Raw genomic sequence first — 20,105 nt, 5'->3', positions numbered from 1 at the left:
ATTCAAATAAAAATTGGAGACAATTTTGGAGTTAGATTTTTATACTGAATATTATAAATATAAAATATATTAGAAGTGGTAGAGGGCATATCTCTTTAAAAGAATATTGTGTGTTAAAGATTCCAGGAGACTATGTTTCAGTTAGGAAAGCATACCTGAAGAGTAGAAATATGTATTCCATGTTTTTATTCTTGAAGTAATGTTTTATTGTCAGTCTCTTTAAATATAAATATATATATGCTTTAAATATATGAAAGCCAGCTAATACCCTCTAAAATTTATTCTAAATTTTTAGTGCTATTCCAAATTTGAATATTTTCCTTTTGCATAGATTTTAGTGGTAAGTATGTATTGCCTAAACTTAAAAATACTAGCACAAACAGGTATGTGGGCAAATAGTTAATTTGCATTTTAATGGCTCCTAAATCTCTGAGATTGTGCAAGCTTCTAGAGGATAGAAAATTGCAAAGGATGAGTTTTGTTATCTGACACACCTTTTTTTTAAACCTTTTTTTTTCACCCTGGTTTTTAAAATTATAGATGTGTGACTTTGAACATATTACTTTAATTTTCTTAATATGTGTTTCATCTGCAAAGTGGGAATAGTAACATCTATCTTATTGAGCCACTTTGAGAATTGAAGAGAATTTATTTCATACAAGTGACAATGTACTTGGTAAGGAAGGGAATTAAAAAATTCCTAGGCATTGAGATAGTCACTGCTTCCTTCAGTGGTTTTATATGTGGGCAGCACACCAGAAGCACCTGAAGAGCTTTTAAAATGTTGAAATAGCCATGCCATTCCCTAGACTAATTAAATTAGAATCTCTGTGGGAGGAGCCAAAGCATTGGTATCTATTTAAAACTTCTCAAATGATTATAAATTGCGGTCAGATTTGAGAGTCACTGACTTAATGCAAAGCAAATTGGTATTGTTGCTTCATTGCACTAGTCATTTCTTAGTTATGTAAAGGAACGTAAAATAATTTCCCTTCTACTTTTCTAGGTTCTTGGCTGAGACACCTACCTAATAAAAGAAAGATTAACAGGAGAAAAACAAATACAAGTTTAGTAACATGTATACCTCCCATATCCATGGGATATGCCCAAAGAAACTGAGCAACTCTCAGTAAAATGGCCCAAGTCACCACCTTAGATAACATACAAAAGGAGATGCAGGGCGTGGGAGGAGGCTAGTTTTGGGAGGTTACCAGGGAAACCGCTGTAAACAAGAGTATGGTTGTTATGCAGATTTATTTGTCTTCTCTATTGGGTTTCTAGAAATTTAGAGTCATCCACCTCTTCCTGATACGTAAGGGGGACACTCTTACAAATGGAGATTTCCCTTATAAATGTAAATGTATCTTACAAAAGGGTAACTTCTACTCAGTTTTCAGAACTTCTCCACTGTCTGCTGTTTCTTAAAAATAACCAGCCTAAAATATACCAAAGAGGCATTTTTGGGGAGGTATGTGCTGCTCCTCTTCAGTTATAACTATAACAAATTCAGTATTACCCACCCGTAACAAGGTCAACAACAACACACACAAAGATCTTTATAGTTAACAAATGGAGGAAGAGAGGCTGCTTGAGAAGAAGGCAGAATTAAATTTCAAAAATGAGAGAAAATAAGATGAATCCATTGCTTTTAATTAGAAGGGAAATAATAGTCAAGAAGCAGTATGTTTTGAAGGAAAATTGAGGCATGGTAGTATTGGTGCAATCCTTCCATATATTTATATATTTCTGATCAAAAGAAAGGCAAATCCTAAGGTTAAATTTCCGAAGTTGGGCGCCTGGGTGGCTGAGTTGGTTGAGCGACTGCCTTCCGCTCAGGTCATGATCCTGGAGTCCCGGGATGGAGTCCCGCATCGGGCTCCCTGCTGAGCAGGGAGTTCTCCCTCTGACCCTCTTCCCTCTCGTGCTCTCTATCTCTCGTTCTCTCTCTCAAATAAATAAAATCTTTAAAAAAAAAAAAAATTTCCGAAGTTATATCTAATGATGCAAAACAAAAACAAAAACCCACCATATAATTACATATGCAAAATGGGTAATTTTGCATGCAATCTGTAATTTCCTATTGTTTAATTTGAAGGTTAGCTAAATTACTTTCTCTGTCTGTAGAGTTTTAGGTTGCTTTTTTTTTTTTAACCATTTAAGATGGTCTAAAGTTACTCATCTATATTTGCCTCAAAGATTTAAAAACTGATTTTAATTCAATATTTATCTGTTCCAGGTGGACCCAGGTGTGTTTTAATAGCCTTTATGAAATGAAAATGGGCTTGACTACAGATTTCTCATGTATGATTTTGTCAAAGAAATTATGAATTACTAAAGACACTGGGAAAACTACATGATTTGTTCTCATACACAGATGGAAGTAAAATTTTTTAGAAAGCGAACATTGTACATCTGCTCTTTGAAATATTCCTAGAAAAGAAATATACACACATACACACGAGATGCCTTTGTTTACTTAACAATTTGAAAGAATAATCTGATTATCTGCTTATTTTAAAATGTAGTAGAAATACTTATTTGTGAATGAAATATTTGTTTATGTATAACATTTTCTTTAAGGTTAGTATAGTATTTATACTGCCATATATTTTGCATGTGTTTTATTCAAATGTCCAACCTTGGAGCACCAGTTTTCTTATAATTTCTCTTCTAACATTCTAATAATATGAAAGAACTAATGCTTATTTAAGGGTGGACCTTCCAGTTCACTGGAGCAGTGATTTATTAAATAGCACCCTGTGGACTTAAAAACCAAACACATTTCTTCCAATTTTTTTACTTTCAGACAAGAATTAGATTCTCCACACAACAACTGTAGCCCGTTAAATACCACCAATTTGCAGAGTTGTATTTTTAAAATGTATTATAGATAAACACACACAAATAGAATTCTGCCCTTATAAAATGTCCACATATTAATGATGTAGGAAAGACATTAGGGTTTGAAGCCAAGGGCCAAGAAAGAATTCTTGAGATGTTTTTGGTGCAAAGAGGTGGTTTTATGAAAGCACGGGGACAGGACCTGTGGGCAAGAAGAGCTGCACTGGGGTTGTGAGGGGTGGTGATTATATACCTTCAAGTTGGGAGGGAGCTAGGGATAGAGTAAGTCTCTAAGGAATTTTGAAAACAAGGTTTCCAGGAACTTGAGGGGGCTAGCTATTGTTAGGTAAAGGTCATTTATTACTGTCCAATAAAACCTTAGTCATGAGACCCTTCAGATGTATATCAGTGGGTCAGATGCTTAGGGGATGATTGCTAACAAATACCTTGTGGGGGAGGTAAAGATAAAGGATGTTTTCAAAGGAATTTTTATATGTTAAGGTAGACTCACAGGATCCTGGGGGGTCAGGCTAAGATTGCCTTTTACCTTTAGCAAAGTATTAACATCAGACAGTTGAGTCCCTAGAGAAATGTCACTCTGCCTGTTTTAAGGACTTGTCAGTGGGCTGCAAGTAGTAAGGAAATTTAAATTTTATTTTGCCTTTGTTTCCCACATCATTAATACCTGGAATCTGTGAATATATTACTTTACACTACAAATGTGATTATGATAAGAATTTTGAGGTAGGGAGATTATCCTGGATTATACAGGCTGGCTCAATGAAATCACAAAACTTGTTTGTTTTGTTTTGTTTTAAGATTTTATTTATTTATTTGAGAGAGAGTTCATGAGTGGTTGGGGGGCGGGAAGGTAGAGGGAGAAGCAGACTCCCAGTTGAGCAGGAGCCAGACTCCTGTGGGGCTCTATCCCAGGACCCTGGGATCATGACCTGAGCCAAAGGCAGACACTTAACTGATTGACCCACCCAGGAGTCTGAAATCACAAAACTTTTTAAAAAATGGAAGTGAGAGACGAAAGAAAAGTCAATGTCAGAGTAATGTGATGTGAGAAAGGGACTAACTGTTGTTGACTTTGAAGATGGAAGATATAAGTCAAGGAATGTGCACACAAACAGGCGTAAACAGATTCCTCCCTAGAGCTTCCAGAGGGAGCATATCCCTCCCAGCACCTTGATTTTGGCCCACTAAAACCCATTTTCTGTTTCTGACCTCCAGATATGATACAATATTTGCATACTTTGAAATCTCTTTGTTTTGATAATTTGCTACAGCAGCAATAGGAACATAGTATCTGTGCATGTATAATTGTAGTTGTATATACACATAATGCTAGATATTGTATAGTACACATTTATTTATTTGTTTTTATATAGTGTTCTTAAAGAATACTTCTCAATATGGAAGATGATAGTCCGACTTACCATTCTACGATGAAATTTTCTCAACTGAAGTCCAGGTAGATTTGGGAGCAAAAGTCCTAGGAAGCTGGAAGAAGGAACTACACAGCATTGTCATATTGTTTATTTTATTTTATTATTATTGTTACTATTTAATCAAGCATCTGCCTGTATGCAGGAAAGATTTTTGAGAGAAAGCCATGTTGTTCTCTAAGTTCTGATAGAAGGAAACTGACAAGCCAACTACTGTTGGGGGTTAAGGGGCCTGTAATAGTAACATCCCGGACTGACATTTATTAAGTCCTTTTGAATAAAAAGAAAAGGGCATGGATAGATTTCAGAGCACTTTTAAAGAATAGTACGCTTGAAAATTAGATTCTCAGTCAAAAAGTTCTAGCTGGTCTTTTAAGAATGGTGAATTAGTAGGAATGTTTTGCTCTTGAATAATCAGCTTCTGCCCTTAATCACCTTCTGCTTTTTCATCTGTAAAATAAGAATGGTAACATCAATGTCAAAGTTAATTGTGAAGATAAAGAGATAATATAAAATAGGGGTGCCTGGTGGTGCCCTGGTGGTGCAATAGGTTAAGTGTCAGACTCTTGGTTTTGGTTCAGGTCATGATCTCAGGGTCATTAGATCAAGCCCCACGTTGGGTTCCATGCTCAGTGTGGAGTCTGCTTGAGACTCTCTCTCTTTCTCTCTCCCTCTGCCCCTCCCACTCATACTCTCTCTCTCTCTCAAATAAATAAATCTTAAAAAGAGAAAGAGAGAGCATATAAAATAAAATGATTAGTCTGGTATATAACACACACACCAAAATATTTGATCCATTTACTTCTGTATCCAGACAGTGCCTAGTACTATACTGAGTAGACACAATAAAAATGATATATATAGTTAAGAAAAATAAGCCTCGGTTGGTTGACTTTTAAAGGTGTGTAACTGCTTGAGATTTAATAAAATATTCTAAGAAAGTTGAGCATAAATGATGGCAAGTATTTCAAGTTGAATTCTATCTTTCATTTGAGGAGGTAAGCTGTTCATCTTACCTTCACCTAAAGATACATGTTACTCCAGGAGTATATTTTTTTATAGAAATGAGGAACATGAAAAATATCAGATCTATCAAATTGTCAAAGCCTTATTCAGTTTTAAGCTCTATGACACCCCATTTTTCATAATGGGATAAACCTTGAAAACAGGTACAACTGGCAATAGAGAAACACAATTTTCTGCTTCAAATAATATTAGTGAAAAACAATATTTGAAAAGTGGTTGGGACACCCCATTTATTTTTTACTTAAGAGTCATATCTCTCTGAATAAATATTCAGTCATATAATTTCCACAAATTTATAAAAATAATATTACAGACCACTGCTGGAAGTTACTAGTTTCAAATATCTTCTATATTCCATCTTTTATTTCAAAATGAGGAAAGTTTTCGGGCGCCTGGGTGGCTCAGTTGGTTAAGCAACTGCCTTCGGCTCAGGTCATGATCCCGGAGTCCCTGAATCGAGTTCCACATTGGGCTCCCTGCTCGGCAGGGAGTCTGCTTCTCCCTCTGACCCTCCCCCCTCTCATGTGCTCTCTCTCTCTCATTCTCTCTGTCTCAAATAAATAAATAAAATCTTTAAAAAAAAAAAAATTAGGAAAGTTTTCAAGTAAAAAAATTTAGCTTATTTTATAGATCCACACCAAAATTCATTTTATTTACTAATTCTGTGCATAATTTGTTTCTTTATTTACCCATTTATATGTTAGGTTAACCTTTCAGTGTGTCCTGGATACTTTACAAATTGCTATTATGCTTATATGAGAATAAGAAAAAAATAGAATCATTGAGAAAAGAAAATGAAAGAAAAAGAAAATAAATGTATTCATAAATATTTATTAGGGGTCTACCACTTATTGCATGCTTATATAAGCTCTTGGCAAACATCAGTGACTAAAATAGACAAAGGTCTTTCTCCTTAAGTCCTAAAATGTCAGCAGGGGAAACTGACAATGAATAATAAGCACAATTAAAAAGTCAATTGTGTCATATTTTTAAAAATTGGAATGAAAAAATAAAAAAGTAGAACAGGTGAGGAATATAGGATTTTGTTCTTGCAGATTGACAGAATAAAAAATTAAAAGACAAAAGTACTTATCAACTGATCGCCAGAAGTATTTTCACATATATTATTCTTTTTTTGATCTCCAAAACTCCCCAGTAGATATATCCTTATCAATAAGGATCTTTGAGTTGAAAGTTGAAAAACTGAATTAAAATTAAAATAACCCGGCCTAGGACACTCAGCCTGCTATGAAAGTGCCTTTTCCTTAGTATGGAATGAAGTTTTGTCACACATTTTGTTGTTGATTTATGTGGGTTATTGGTTAATGTAAAAGAAGGGATGGAAAATGATGTCTTTTGAATATACTTTTTTTTCTTTTAATCTTTTAAATGTTATGAATCCCACCATCTTGGCAAAGGAATCAAGACTTACATTTCCAATTCCATCCACAGCTAGAACAGAGTCCTCGGTCACTCAGGTATGTCCACATGAAACTTCTCTCCAGAAGGGAACAGCATGAATAAAGAAACTCAGGACAGTATTTTCATCTTTTGCAGATGTGAGCAATGATGGTCTTAGCTTTTATATTTAGCTGCAGTACAGGTTCCTAGTGGTTACCAATTTGCAGAATGGTATTAGTCTGGTGACATAGCTACGGCCGTCTAATGAACATACTTATTTTATGCTCCCTAGAAACAGAGGTGACATTTTATGCCCAGGGGAGTTCTTGCTGTGTGCTTCCCAGGAGGCATCTGGAAGGCAAGCAGGATCACAATTTCTCTGTTCCTCTGAACGAATCTGCAAGTTCCCTAATAATCATTAATGACTTCTTTTTCCACTTACAGTAGATAGAGTGCTTTTGGTCATTTAGTAATCAAGAACTGATGCAATAAATTTAGAGTGAGAAAACTCCTGACTTTCTTTTCCTTATATGAAAGTGGAAAGTGGTCCTTTTCCCTTTTTTCCCCCTCTTTAGGATCCCCACTGGTGGGCATGAGTGAGGAAATCTGAATTTACGGGTATTTGATCCCATCTCTCAAACCTATGACTGTCCACTTTGCATCTGCTCCTTAACATTCCATGTTATCTCTCCAGGTCACCCTTGTTTCCACCAAGGTACTCACCCTGCTCACCTCTTAGTTTCGTCAGTGACCTTTTCCTTGCTCTCCAGGAAAGGAAGAGAAAATACACATTTCACCACTCAATATGCTTCTCACTACGTTCAAGATTATTGTTTAGGATTTTGTGGCATGGCTTCTTCTGTATGAGGCACTTTTAGGATCTTTAGTTTCATAGTTCTGTTTTGTGCTATCTTCTTTCTTTTAATCCTCGGTCTTTGAATTATATTACATCGAAATGACCCGCATTTCTTCTGTAGTTATTCATGGTGAACTGGTTTTGTGATTTTTAAAAAATTTTATGTTATTTAACAAACAATTTAACAATGTTTGCTATGTGCCAAAGCTGTTTTCTTTCTGAGGACCTTACTAATTTCAACTGATTTAAAATTTACACAAATAGGATGAGGTAGGTAATATTTTATCCCATTTTGCAAATATCTACATTGAGATGAAAGAAAGTTAGGTAACTTATCAAAGTCCCACAGGCAGTACATGGAGAAGCCATAATCAAAAGGAGAGTATGACCCAGGGTCTAGCCTATATTGCTCTTAACTTTGTCACCATTTCCCTCCTTCATCTTATTAGTAGTCTGCAAAAAGGAAATAATAATTTAGTCTCATTCTACTTTTACTGCAAAAATTATCTTTATTGCATTTTGCCTTTGATCTTTATCACTTAGGAAATATAAAAACAGAACTGTTTCTGTAATTCTCAGTTTTATTCTCTTCTCCATCCTAAATGTAACTTTTCCCTAAATATAGTAATTATTCTCAAAAGTTATCTGAAATCCTAGAGTTAAAAGATTCTCACTTGCTCTGAGTTCATGTCTTGTAATGTAGACTTATCCCAGACTCAAATAAGAACTTACATAAACTGATTGAGATAAACACCTTTATTTTTTAAGCTCTTAAGACAGATGCCTATTTATTGGGGAAGAGTGCATTAATGCATAAATAGTGCCACTAACCCGCTCATGTAATGGATTTTTTTAGTGTGGCCACTTACTTCAACTCAGATTAATATAGTCCAAACTCCATCTTGGTTATTTATGTTGGGGAGTTAGGATGCTGCAGAGAATTAAGAGCCGAGATATGTCTTGTTATTGTTGTTGTTTTGAGCCAAGATATGTTTTAAAGTGTCTTCTAAATAAGGAATATATACACTTGAAGCAGCTCAGATATGTACATAGGATTTAATTTTCTTATACAAAATTCTCACTGTCCATATTAGCAAGTTATTTTCCCAGTCCAACTTCCAAATCTATTATTTCAGTGGTGGAGATGGATTCCCCATTGGCTCATACCACCTCTGTTTGCCATGTTAAAAGAACAGCACACTCAATTTTGAGTATAAAACTATAATATATATCTAGTGTAGTATATACTATACTTATATAATTCTAATATAATACTAATAACTATATACTAATATAATAGTACATTATATATTATTAGAATATATAATTATATATACCATTATAATTAATATAATTTTAATTTCTAGTATAAAACAAAATTAAGAACGCTCCCTGAAAAAAAGTAGTCAGCAGTTATTGAATTGTATGGTTGACTTTGTTTTTTGCTAACTGGTGCTTATTAAAGGAGGCTCCTGCCTTTTCAGAGACTAGGAGGAGGAGATAAGGCCTCTATCTTGATGATTACATTTCATAGAGACAGTGCCTAAATTGTAAAAAAAAAAAAAAAAAAAAATCCTGAGTTGTAAAACTGGCAAAAGGCTGGGAGAAGATTTACATTTCAAAGGGGCAGAGGAAAAAATTACAATGGAGAGGTTTTTGTTTTTGTTTTTAAGTAAGTGCTCTAAGACAAGGGAGGTCAGGGGCCTGTAACCAGGAGGAAATCTGTCTAAAATTCAGTCAAGCTGAGGGGACTGTTAAGACCATTTTACTCAATATATGTGAAAAGCAGCAAGGCACTTAACCTCTCTTCACACAGAAAACCTAGGAACCTCAAAGTGAATTAGCGTCTCGGGGAGAGAGAACAGAGGCACTTGAGCTTCATGTCAAACACAGGCTGGTTTTTAGGACACCGCCGCTAATTGGTCAGGCAATCCTCTGTCTTGACTCCTCTTTCACTCCCCATCCCATGAGTCCTGTGAAGAAGCCTGAGAAGTCTGTAACAAGAAATAAATAAATAGATCATTAAAATATCTGTGAGATAATGAGTGCTTAGAGCAATTTCCAAATTGTCACTGTAACGGAGTGAAATAAAAGCCAGGAAGAAAAGGGTTTGCTCTAGTTCAGTGAAGTGACTGTGGGGAAAGAATGAGGATGTTAGAGGAGCAGAGTGCTGGACAATGAGAAGGATCAGGGACACAGTGGAACAGAAAGCCACCATGCTACTGACAAGGATCTGAGCAGCAAGCCAAGTAGATTCTCTGAGGAGCAGAGAAGGAAAAAAAAAAAAAAGCTAATATAGAACTTGCTGGCATGTCAATGGATTGGATCCACAAGTGATCTCAGAAGTAGAAGTTGAGATTCATTTGTAACACGTACTGGTGGTCCTTAAAAACTTAGTTCCCTAGATTGTACTGGAATCACACTACTATTACCCTTACTACATCCAGACTAGTTCAATTCAGAGAAATCTGTTACATATATGACCTATTCATCATAGATCAGAGATGTTGAGAATTGATCATCATCTTTTATACTAAAACTGTTTTATGCATTTCACAAAGAATCACATTAAAGAAAAAATATATATTCAAACACAGTCTTTGAATGTCTTAGGAACAGAAACATTAAATTGCGTGTATTTTAAGCCACAATGAAAATAACAGGATATGTGTAATACTAAACTGCATGATATTCCCAATAAATCTTGGCTTTTAGGAGAACTAATTACTAATGCTCTTCTGAACTTTTGGTAGTTGCTATTAACCCAGTAGGAAATTTTAAATTGTAACTTACCCTGAAGTCAACCACTCATAGACATGAATGGAGTCCTCCTTCTAACAGGAATAATAACATTCTTCTATCCCTTCTTTTGAGCTAAAGGGGCTGAACATTGCATATAAATAGCATGTGTATTGTTTTCATGTAAGTAGTCTTTTTTTGCTATATTATTTCATTTAAACCAGTGTCAAGTAAAAGAAAAAGTAGTGGGCATACTGTTTTCATTTTAATTGTTGTTATTTTGTACTTGTACTACAGGTAGACTAAGTATGATAAGGATCAGCAAAATAGGTATTTGTAATCTTTTTATCCACAACATTCACAGAAGAAATAGAAAAGTTTGTGTCTGTTTTAAAATAATACCCACTGGCTACTCATTGTATCTTCTCACTAATATCATTTTTCAGAGTTTAAAGACTGAATACTTTAGAGAAGCACAACCTACTAGTCACACTTTTTGGGGGGCATTTTCAAGTATATATTTATATCACTTTCTGACTGGATACTTGGAAGAAAACTGAAAAGCTATGATTTGGATAAAACTGCATTTAGGATTTCAGAAAATAACCAATGATTTCTGATTTAAGAAAAAAATGCTTGTAAAATCTCAGAGTTTTGTGTGCACATGTCTGAATGATTGCACTTCTGCTTCCCAAACCAGCAAGTGATCTTCCAAAAAACATTGTTACATGTCTCATTACATTAAATTATAAAGTAGCTAACACTGAAGATATTCTCTGGGGTAGTCTGAAATTAATTTTGGTGTGGGCATGTAGGTGGTGATTGATGGATGAATGTGGAATTCACTATTGTTACAGGGAAGAATCAAAGGATCAAGGCTCAGGGAACTTGCCAGTTCATAATTTGGAAATTGTAATGTAGGATTTAGCATTGGAAAGGAACTTGCACTTAGGCAGCTTATATGAAATAAATAAACCCAAAGGGATTTTCATTTGCCTCAATATCTCATTTTCCACCCCTTTATTTGTTCATAGGGATACACACAGAGACAGCAGAAATCTTTCTCAAAGAGTTTTGTATTTAAAGTTAGCGTCAGTTTCTGATATATGTATGATAATATTCACAATACAGTTTGTCTTCTATACTCAAATGGGAGACATTTCTATGAAAGCATATACTATGCCATAAAAAGGAAAAATCTTACATGGAAAGGCCAATTTCTTCCCTTTTATTTCATCCTTATTTAATCAATACCATGATATATGTTTTACAGCAACTCTGGGAAAACATCTCCATGTTTCCTAGGTACTTGTAAGGAAGTAATAAATTTGCTAGGTGCAATATAAGACATCCTGTGAGAGCTCAATAAATACTTGTTGACTTGCTGACTAAAATAAAATATGCCTTTTCTCATGAGAATGCAATTGCTAAATAGATATTAAACATATTCTAATTGAAATAATTCTAAAAATGTTTTGAATTGGTGAAATTCCACTTTATAGGCAGGAACCTTCATCAAAGACTTACAGCAGTCAAATTAAGCAATCTATAAAACATATCAAAGAGACTATCCTACATGGTGGCAGTAGAAAGAGTGGGTTTCACTCCAACTATTGTATTATTAAGAAAAGACTGGTTTTCAAGTTAATACTCTATTATTATTGTGCAAGTGGGAATACGGGATTGACCTGAACATTTTTATTCCTACTTATGTGATTTTTATCACCTATTTTATGATAATTAAAACTTGTGATGAAAATAGGATGCCAAAAAATTACAACATTAAAATAACTTTTAACACCGTTCCGAATCACCAAATGAAAGTAAAAGAATATATGCAAAGTTATGAGATAGTGAAGCCTACACAGTAAGCAATGAAGGAATAGTAGTACTTTTGAAAATTTAACTCAATTTTATTGAAGTATAATTTACATGTAAAAAAAACCCACATCCATTTTAAGTGTGTCTTTTTAATGAATTTTGATAAATGCATATACCATGGTTTTCACCACCCTAATCATAATAGAAAGCATTTTTATAACTTCTAAAAGTGTCCTCATGCTCCTTTTCCCTAGTCCCAAGTAAAAACTGATAGGCTTTCTGACGCTGTAGATTAATTTCCTCTTCTACAACGTCATATAAATGTGTTTGAACACCACATCATTTTGTGCCTGGCTTGTTTTGCCCAACATAATATGGTCTTAAATGCTTTTGAATTTATTGGCAGCTCACTATTTTCTATTGCTGATTAGTGTTCCAATGTATTGGATTTATTATAATTTGTTAGTCCATTAGCCCATTGATTGGCATTTGGGTCATTACCAAGTTTTAGCTACTGTGAAGAATACTGCTGTGAACTTTGATGTGAGTCTTTGTGTGCATATGTGTTTCCATTTAGTTTGGATATATATGTGTGAGTTAAATTGCTAGGTCATGTAGTAAGCATATGTTTACTTTTATACTTTTTTTTTTTTGCATTTTTAAATTCTTAAAAGACCTGAATTTTATTATAGTCTTTTGCTATAGCCCTTACTAAATATAATTTGGCATCAATAGCTAAGAATTAAACTGTGTTTAAGTAGCAACTCACTCATTTTAACCACTTAATATTTTATGTCTCTGGGATATTGGAAATAATAATAGAGCATGGGACTCTTAAGTATTGCTGACAGTGGAGCAAGGATTGTCTTGCTTGTAATGTGGAATGACAAAAATTATCACTATAGGGCGCCTGGGTGGCTCAGTCGTTAAGCGTCTGCCTTTGGCTCAGGTCATGGTCCCAGGGTCCTGGGACTGAGCCCCTCATCGGGCTCCCTGCTCAGCAGAGAGTCTGCTTCTCCCTCTCCCACCCGCCCTGCTTGTGTTCCCTCTCTCGCTGTGTTTCTCTCTGTAAAATAAATAAATAAAATCTTTAAAAAAAAATTATCGCTATATTTCTTATCACTCAGAGGACATTCCAAGGCTTTCTCAGGATGCTGGGATACTTCACACTATAATAATTTGGGGGAACAGATTTGTGTTTACTTAATTTTAAGGGTTTATGAGTAGCTTAGAAGTATATGACATTTAACGCAGTTGAGGAAGTTTTCTACTCTGAAGACTCTAATTTGCCATTGAGAGCTCTAACATTGTGTTATCAGTGCATCTGCTGTGAAACCAAGAGGTTATCAGCGGAACACTAAAGCTGATCAACACTCCACCGAAATGAAAATAGGAGATGAGCTAAGAATATCAAAGACATGTATTTTTCTTCAACACAGTGGGCTTTTCACTGAGCTATGGATGATGGTATAAATGGTTGATACCAGAATACTCATCCACTACACATAGAGCACACACTTATTTGTAACAGTTGTTTGGAATTCTATGCAAAGAATTTTTGAGATTGTTTACAGCATCTTTTTTTATTTTAAAGATTTTATTTATTTATTTATTTGAGAGAGAGAGAAATAGTGAGATAGAGCTGGAGCAGCGGGGAGAGGGAGAAGCAGGCTCCCTGCTGAGCAGGGAGCTCCACACGGGGCTCGATTCCAGGACTCCAGGATCATGACCCCAGCCTAGGCAGATGCTCAACCCCAACTGAGCCACCCAGGTGCCCCAAAGCCTATAACACCCGGTATTCCAAGGCGGTCTCCCATCCAAGTACTAACCAGGCCCGACCCTGCTTAGCTTGCAAGATCAGATGAGATCGGGCTCGTTCAGGGTGGTATTAAACAATACAGTAATAAGAGTCATAAGCAAAATATATAAATATAAGACATTAATGACTTTTCCTATTTGTCTTCTATTTTTTTCTCTATCTGGTAATTAGCCTAAGTTTAGTTCCAAAATATATAAAACAGTCTTGGGCATTTTGCAATATCTCAGTTACCTAGTTCACTTTATTCTATTATATCTTCATAAAAGCAGGGCCAATGTTTTCTTTTTCATAGGATTAGTTTAACATGCATACTCACTTGGGTATCATAAAACGCACAAAGAGTTTAAAATATAATTGATTATAATAGGGATGTATCCAATTTTGTTTATTCAAAAATATTTATGTGGATAATACAATAAACAGATTGATCCGATGAATCTCAGAGTTTTTATACAATCCAAAATAGTTACTTTAGTTTGCAAAAGCTAACCAAATTAGCATTGCCCTTGTTTTCTTTCAAATTCGTATTTATTTTCTACACCAATAACAAATTCAGACATACATAAACACAAATTCACATACATAAATACATCTTATTTCCCATAGGACATGGTTGGGGGCATTAACTGATAGACTCTAATATCCATCAAACTATCCTCTGAAATTGTGTTTGCATAACACATGTATGTGTATGTATATGAGTGTGGGTGTGAGAAGTTGGAATGGGATAATTAACTTGATAGAGGTGAATAAACTTAATCAAAATTTAGCCTCAAAATGTGTTTAAAAATATATTTTATAGAAATATTATTAAATAACTTATATATAGGTTCAGACAAAACAACTAACACTCATACTGTGTAATTGATCTTGCATATTTACTTGTTTAAATACATTGCACAATTTTATAATTTGCCTCAAAATATTTCATTATGTGCTCTTTTTTAAAAAAAATAAGAAATACAGAGTAAAGGATATAATCCGTTCAACTAAAATTTCCTGAGATATTCTAAAAATAAAGTTAAATAATATATGGTACTATTGTCAAAGATCTAACCAATATTTGAAGAGACAAATATTAAATAATGCACTGAATAAGAATGCAAATATTAGGAAACATTCTAGATTGCCAATTCTTATTGTTTTGGTAATTCCTAACCCATCCATCAGAGGCTCCAACTCCTCTCGGGGAGGGATGGTTCACAGAAAAGACTGGTTTAATTTTTTTCCTGCCATTCTATCAAGATGGTGATGAAGTAAGAAATCCAGTTGTATATGTGTGTGTGTGTGTGTGTGTGTGTGTGTACGTGTGCATGTTATAAGTCTATTTCTTGCAAATCTAAATTTGAAGGCAGAGAACCGCTCCCAATTCATGTGGAAACTTGACACATCACAGACAAAAGTTCCTAGGATCACATATATGCACAAAGAGCATATTAACAACATCTAGAATTACAACCAATTACTTTTGATGTAATAATCAAGGGCCTTTTTGATAACAGATGTATGGTAAAAAGGTTGTAATAAGTTATAGCCATTGTAGGGAGACCAGTGGACCACTTTGAGACTGAGTTGACAATGTTGTGACTAATGAATGCATGTTTTAAAAATCCCTGAGTAAGTACAGTGTGGCTGGTAAAGGAAGGAAGGAAGGAAGGAAGGAAGGAAGAAAAGGGAAGGAAGAGAAAAAAGAGAAGAGAAAAAGGAAAAGGAACAGAAAAAGGAACAAAAAGGAAAGAAAAGAAAGGAAGAAAGAAAGGAGAGAGGGGGGAAGGAAGGAAGGTAGGAAAGAAGGAAGGAAGGGAGGGAGGAAGGAAGGGAGAAAGAAAAGGAAAAGAAAAGCAAATTGTTTAGATTTGTTAATAAGAATAAATTTTCTTTTTTTTTTTTTAAAGATTTTATTTATTTATTTGACAGAGAAAGACACATGAGAGAGGGAACACAAGCAGGGGGAGTGGGAGAGGGAGAAGCAGGCTTCCCACGGAGCAGGGAGCCTGATGTGGGGCTTGGTCCAAGGATCCTGGGACCATGACCTGAGCCAAAGGCAGACGCTTAATGACTGAGCCACCCAGGCGCCCCATAAGAATAAATTTTCTAGTTATCTCAGGAAATTATTTGAAATGAGAAGGCATAGAATTACTTTTTTAAGGCTCCTACTTTGGAGTCAGAATTTCACAGATAAGTAAAAGTCTCCCTAGAATTATAGGGCACAGCTCAAACTCAAGCTTGACAAGTAGAAATGGAATTTACAAATCTAGACTGGTTCTTTTGAGTATTCAGGCTAGTTATCTGTGCGATATAATATATGCTGGCACCCTTTCTCCAGCTATGTTACAATACATTTCAAGAGCAATATTACAACACAAATGGACCCTGGTATTTCACCAGGAATATATGTCAATTAATCATCTGAGGTATAGTTACCTGAAAGTAGACTGTGCCTTAGAGAAGGAGACTAAACTCTGTAGAAGAGTAAACATTTTAAAGAGATGCTGTGTCCAGCCTTTGGTTAGTAGGGAAAATGGTGGGTTTAAATTCTAAGTTATCTGTTGTATGTTAAGGAAAGAACTTTCCCTTTTTTTTTGAGAGTTCATGGTAAACTATGCCCATTAATGAGTCCCCAGTTCTGCAAAGGTCAAAGCTAAGGAAAACTTAACTGAGTAGGAGCAAGCCTATGGAGCCTTGGAAATCGGATAACGAAAATTGGTGCCATTCCAGCCAGGCAAACATGTATGATCAATCAGACCCACTTCCATTCTCCAGGCATGCATGTGTGGTCTAGCTCCATCTTGTGACTACACTAGGTTGGTACTGCTCACATAGCAGCTTTCTTCCTGATCTATTCCCCACTGTGGAAAACCATGAACAGGGAGCATCTTGTTTGTTAAGTCCAGAGATAGATGCAGAATAATGTCTCAGAAGAGAAATTGTGTATGGCTGGAATAATGGGTTGGGGAACCAGATGATTGACAAGTGCAGATGGAATTTTGTATGCAAAATCTAAAAACCAAACAAGTCAGCTGTTCAAGCATTTTCCTATTAATCCCTTACTAGTCACTTGCTATGGAGCTCATCCATTTTGGGGAGTGATTATACCTGTGCTAAGGGTAAGCTCAGTGAGAAAAAAAAATAACATAAATATAGAAGGATGTAGATTTTTAGCCAATATCTAAGTCCATATTTCCAACACTTAGCGACCATAAGGAAAATAACGTCTTCACAGCTTGATGCTGTTTTGCAGATAAGCCATACTGTTTGGAAAGATATGTTCTCTACGGAAAGAAGACACCATAAAAAGTAATTGAACTTTATTTACTAGGTAGAAAGGTTTGTTGTGAGGGACTTTGTCTGGCATAATACATTGTCATTTTCATACTTTCCCATTGACTCTTTCTTCTCCCTCTTCCATGGAAACATTTAGTTTCCCGTGTGCACAGTTCACAAAGTAAATCAGCAGAAGGCAAATACAACTTTGATGCCAAACACAGCCTTATCTACCAACATTTTCACATGGCAAGAGGAAATTCACAGAGAGAAAACATATTGCTCAAACACTAGACAGGAGAAACATATTCCCAGACGGAAAATAGATGTCTGCCTCGGCTGAATGGAGGAAAGGGGAAAGAAAAATCAGTGAAATTTGAAAGTTGAGAAAACTTCCTCTCCTTTCTCAAGCAGTGGAAAAAACATAAAAGATGATGAGATGCATCTAGACAGAGACAACCATGCTTAACATTTGAAAGTATTTCCCATATACAAAATACAGACATGATGAAATAGGAAATCTTCTGAACCTGAATTATGTGAGCATAAGAAATTCTTAGGTGTTAAGAAGAAAGAAAGTAACTTTTTGGCTAGTATATTACAAGAAAGGTTTTAGAAAGAAATAGAATCTGAAATGGGTGAAATAACCAACATTTTGGATTGGTAGAAAAAAGTCATGGCCATCTATACAGGAATAAATTTATGATTTCATTTTTAGCAGGGAGAATAGGCATAAAATGTAAAAAATAAATACTGTTAACTGCTTTGGGAAGAAATTTACCTTGAATACAACAATCCTAAAAATGGGTAAGCCTGGACTCCGGATTTGGAAAGCATGGATGAATTTCTGGATGCACCTATGTATCTTTGGGAAAGTCATTAAACTTTTTAAATCTTTTCTCATTTATATAATGGGGATAATAATCTTCACTACTAAGTAAAGTGCAGAATAACTCTAGCAATAGCTTTCAAATTTCTAATATGTAATAAGCAAACAACATATCAGAGTTTGTTCCTTAATTTTAATTTTTTATTATGAAAATTCCTGAATTTTTAGTTTAACCTTTATTCTACTGGTAATAAGAAATAACAAAAAGGTTTTCCATCAAACGAGTAAGGTTACCAAGTTGCTTTCCAGTAAAAAATTTCTTAGCTGTAATGCAGTATGAAATTGAGTGGAGAATGGATGATGTATTCAGAAAAATCACTTTATTGCTTTAGAAACATGAATTGCACATTGTTCATATTAACAAATTATTAGGTAATATCCTGATTATGAATGTAGGAAAAACCATGAAAATATTGATAAAAGATACTTGCTACCTTATAAAGGGGAAATTGTCATTTTATTTTATTTTTTTTTTTAAAGGATTTTATTTATTTATTTGACAGACAGAGAGAAAGCTAGAGAGGGAACACAAGCAGGGGGAGTGGGAGAGGGAGAAGGAGGCTTCCCGCTGAGCAGAGAGCCCGATGTGGGGCTCGATCCCAGGATCCCGAGATCATGACCTGAGCCGAAGGCAGTCGCTTAACCGACTGAGCCACCCAGGCGCCCCGTGCCATTTGATTTTAAAATGTATTTTCTAGGGGCACCTGGGTGGCGCAATCGGTTAACCATCGGGCTCTTGGTTTTGGCTCAGGTTGTCATCTCAGGGTCATGATCTCAGGTTTGTGAGATCAAGCCCTGAGTAGGGCTTCTACTCCACATGGAATCTGCTTAGGAAACTCCCCCGCCACTCCCTCTGCCCCTCCCTGCCCTACATGCCCTCTCTGCCTCTAAAATAAATCAATAAATCTTTAAAACATATTTTCTAAATGAAACCTCTGGATAACTTAATAGTTTTGAACAGTATATATTTAACATTTTATTTTATAGTAATATAAAATTATATAACTTGTGTTTAAACATTTAAGTTAATGTTACTTACTCAGTTCTGAAAATTAAACTATACCTACTTTGTACCAGAAACATGCTATATATAAGTGACCATATAATGAACATCAAATATGCAAATATGCCTTTAAATTATGCAATTTACTTTTTCAGCAAATTTTTTTATTTAAATTCAATTACCCAACATATAGTACATCATGTTTCAGATGTAGTGTTCAATAATTCATCAGTTACATATAACACCCAGTGCTCATTACATCATGTGCCCTCCTTAATGCCCATCACCCAATTATACCATCCCCCCACCCACCTCCCCTCCAGCAACCCTCAGTTTGTTTCCTATAGTTAAGAGTCTTTCATGGTTTGTCTCCCTCTCTGATTTCTTTCCATTCAGTTTTCCCTCCCTTCCCCTATGATCCTCTGTGCTCTTATATTCCTCATATGTGTGAAACTATATGATAATTGTCTTTCTCTTACTGACTTAGTTAGCTCAGCATAATACCCTCAAGTTCCATCCATGCCAATGTAAATGGTAAGTATTCATCCTTTCTGATGGCTAAGCAATATTCCATTATATATATGAACCACACCTTCTTTATTTTTTTTTTAAAGATTTATTTATTTATTTGAGAGAGTGAGAATGAGAGAGCGAGAGAGAGAGAACATGAGAGGGGGGAGGGTCAGAGGGAGAAGCAGGCTCCTCTCTGAGCAGGGAGCCCGACGCGGGGCTCGATCCCGGGACTCCAGGCTCATGACCTGAGCCGAAGGCAGTCGCTTAGCCAACTGAGCCACCCAGGCGCCCCGAACCACACCTTCTTTATCCATTCATCTGTCGATGGACATCTAGGCTCTTTCCACAGTTTGCTATTGTGGATACTGCTGCTATGAATGTTGGGGTGCAGGTGCCCCTTTGGATCACTACATTTGTATCTTTGGGGTAAATACTAGTAGTGCAATTGCTGGGTCCTAGGGTAGCTCTATTTTTAACTTTTT

At 35.5% G+C, this 20,105-nt stretch overlaps 1 pseudogene; it reads right to left on the bottom strand.

The window, feature by feature from the left end:
* Positions 1-13,915: 13,915 nt before the first annotated feature.
* Positions 13,916-14,034, bottom strand: LOC116639264 (annotated as a pseudogene).
* Between the last annotated feature and the right edge of the window lie 6,071 nt (positions 14,035-20,105).

The sequence above is a fragment of the Phoca vitulina genome, unplaced genomic scaffold (genome assembly GCF_004348235.1).
Source record: "Phoca vitulina isolate PV1807 unplaced genomic scaffold, GSC_HSeal_1.0 scaffold17, whole genome shotgun sequence".
NCBI classification, from domain to species: Eukaryota; Metazoa; Chordata; class Mammalia; order Carnivora; family Phocidae; genus Phoca; species Phoca vitulina.
This window is presented reverse-complemented; position numbering and strand designations above follow the sequence as displayed.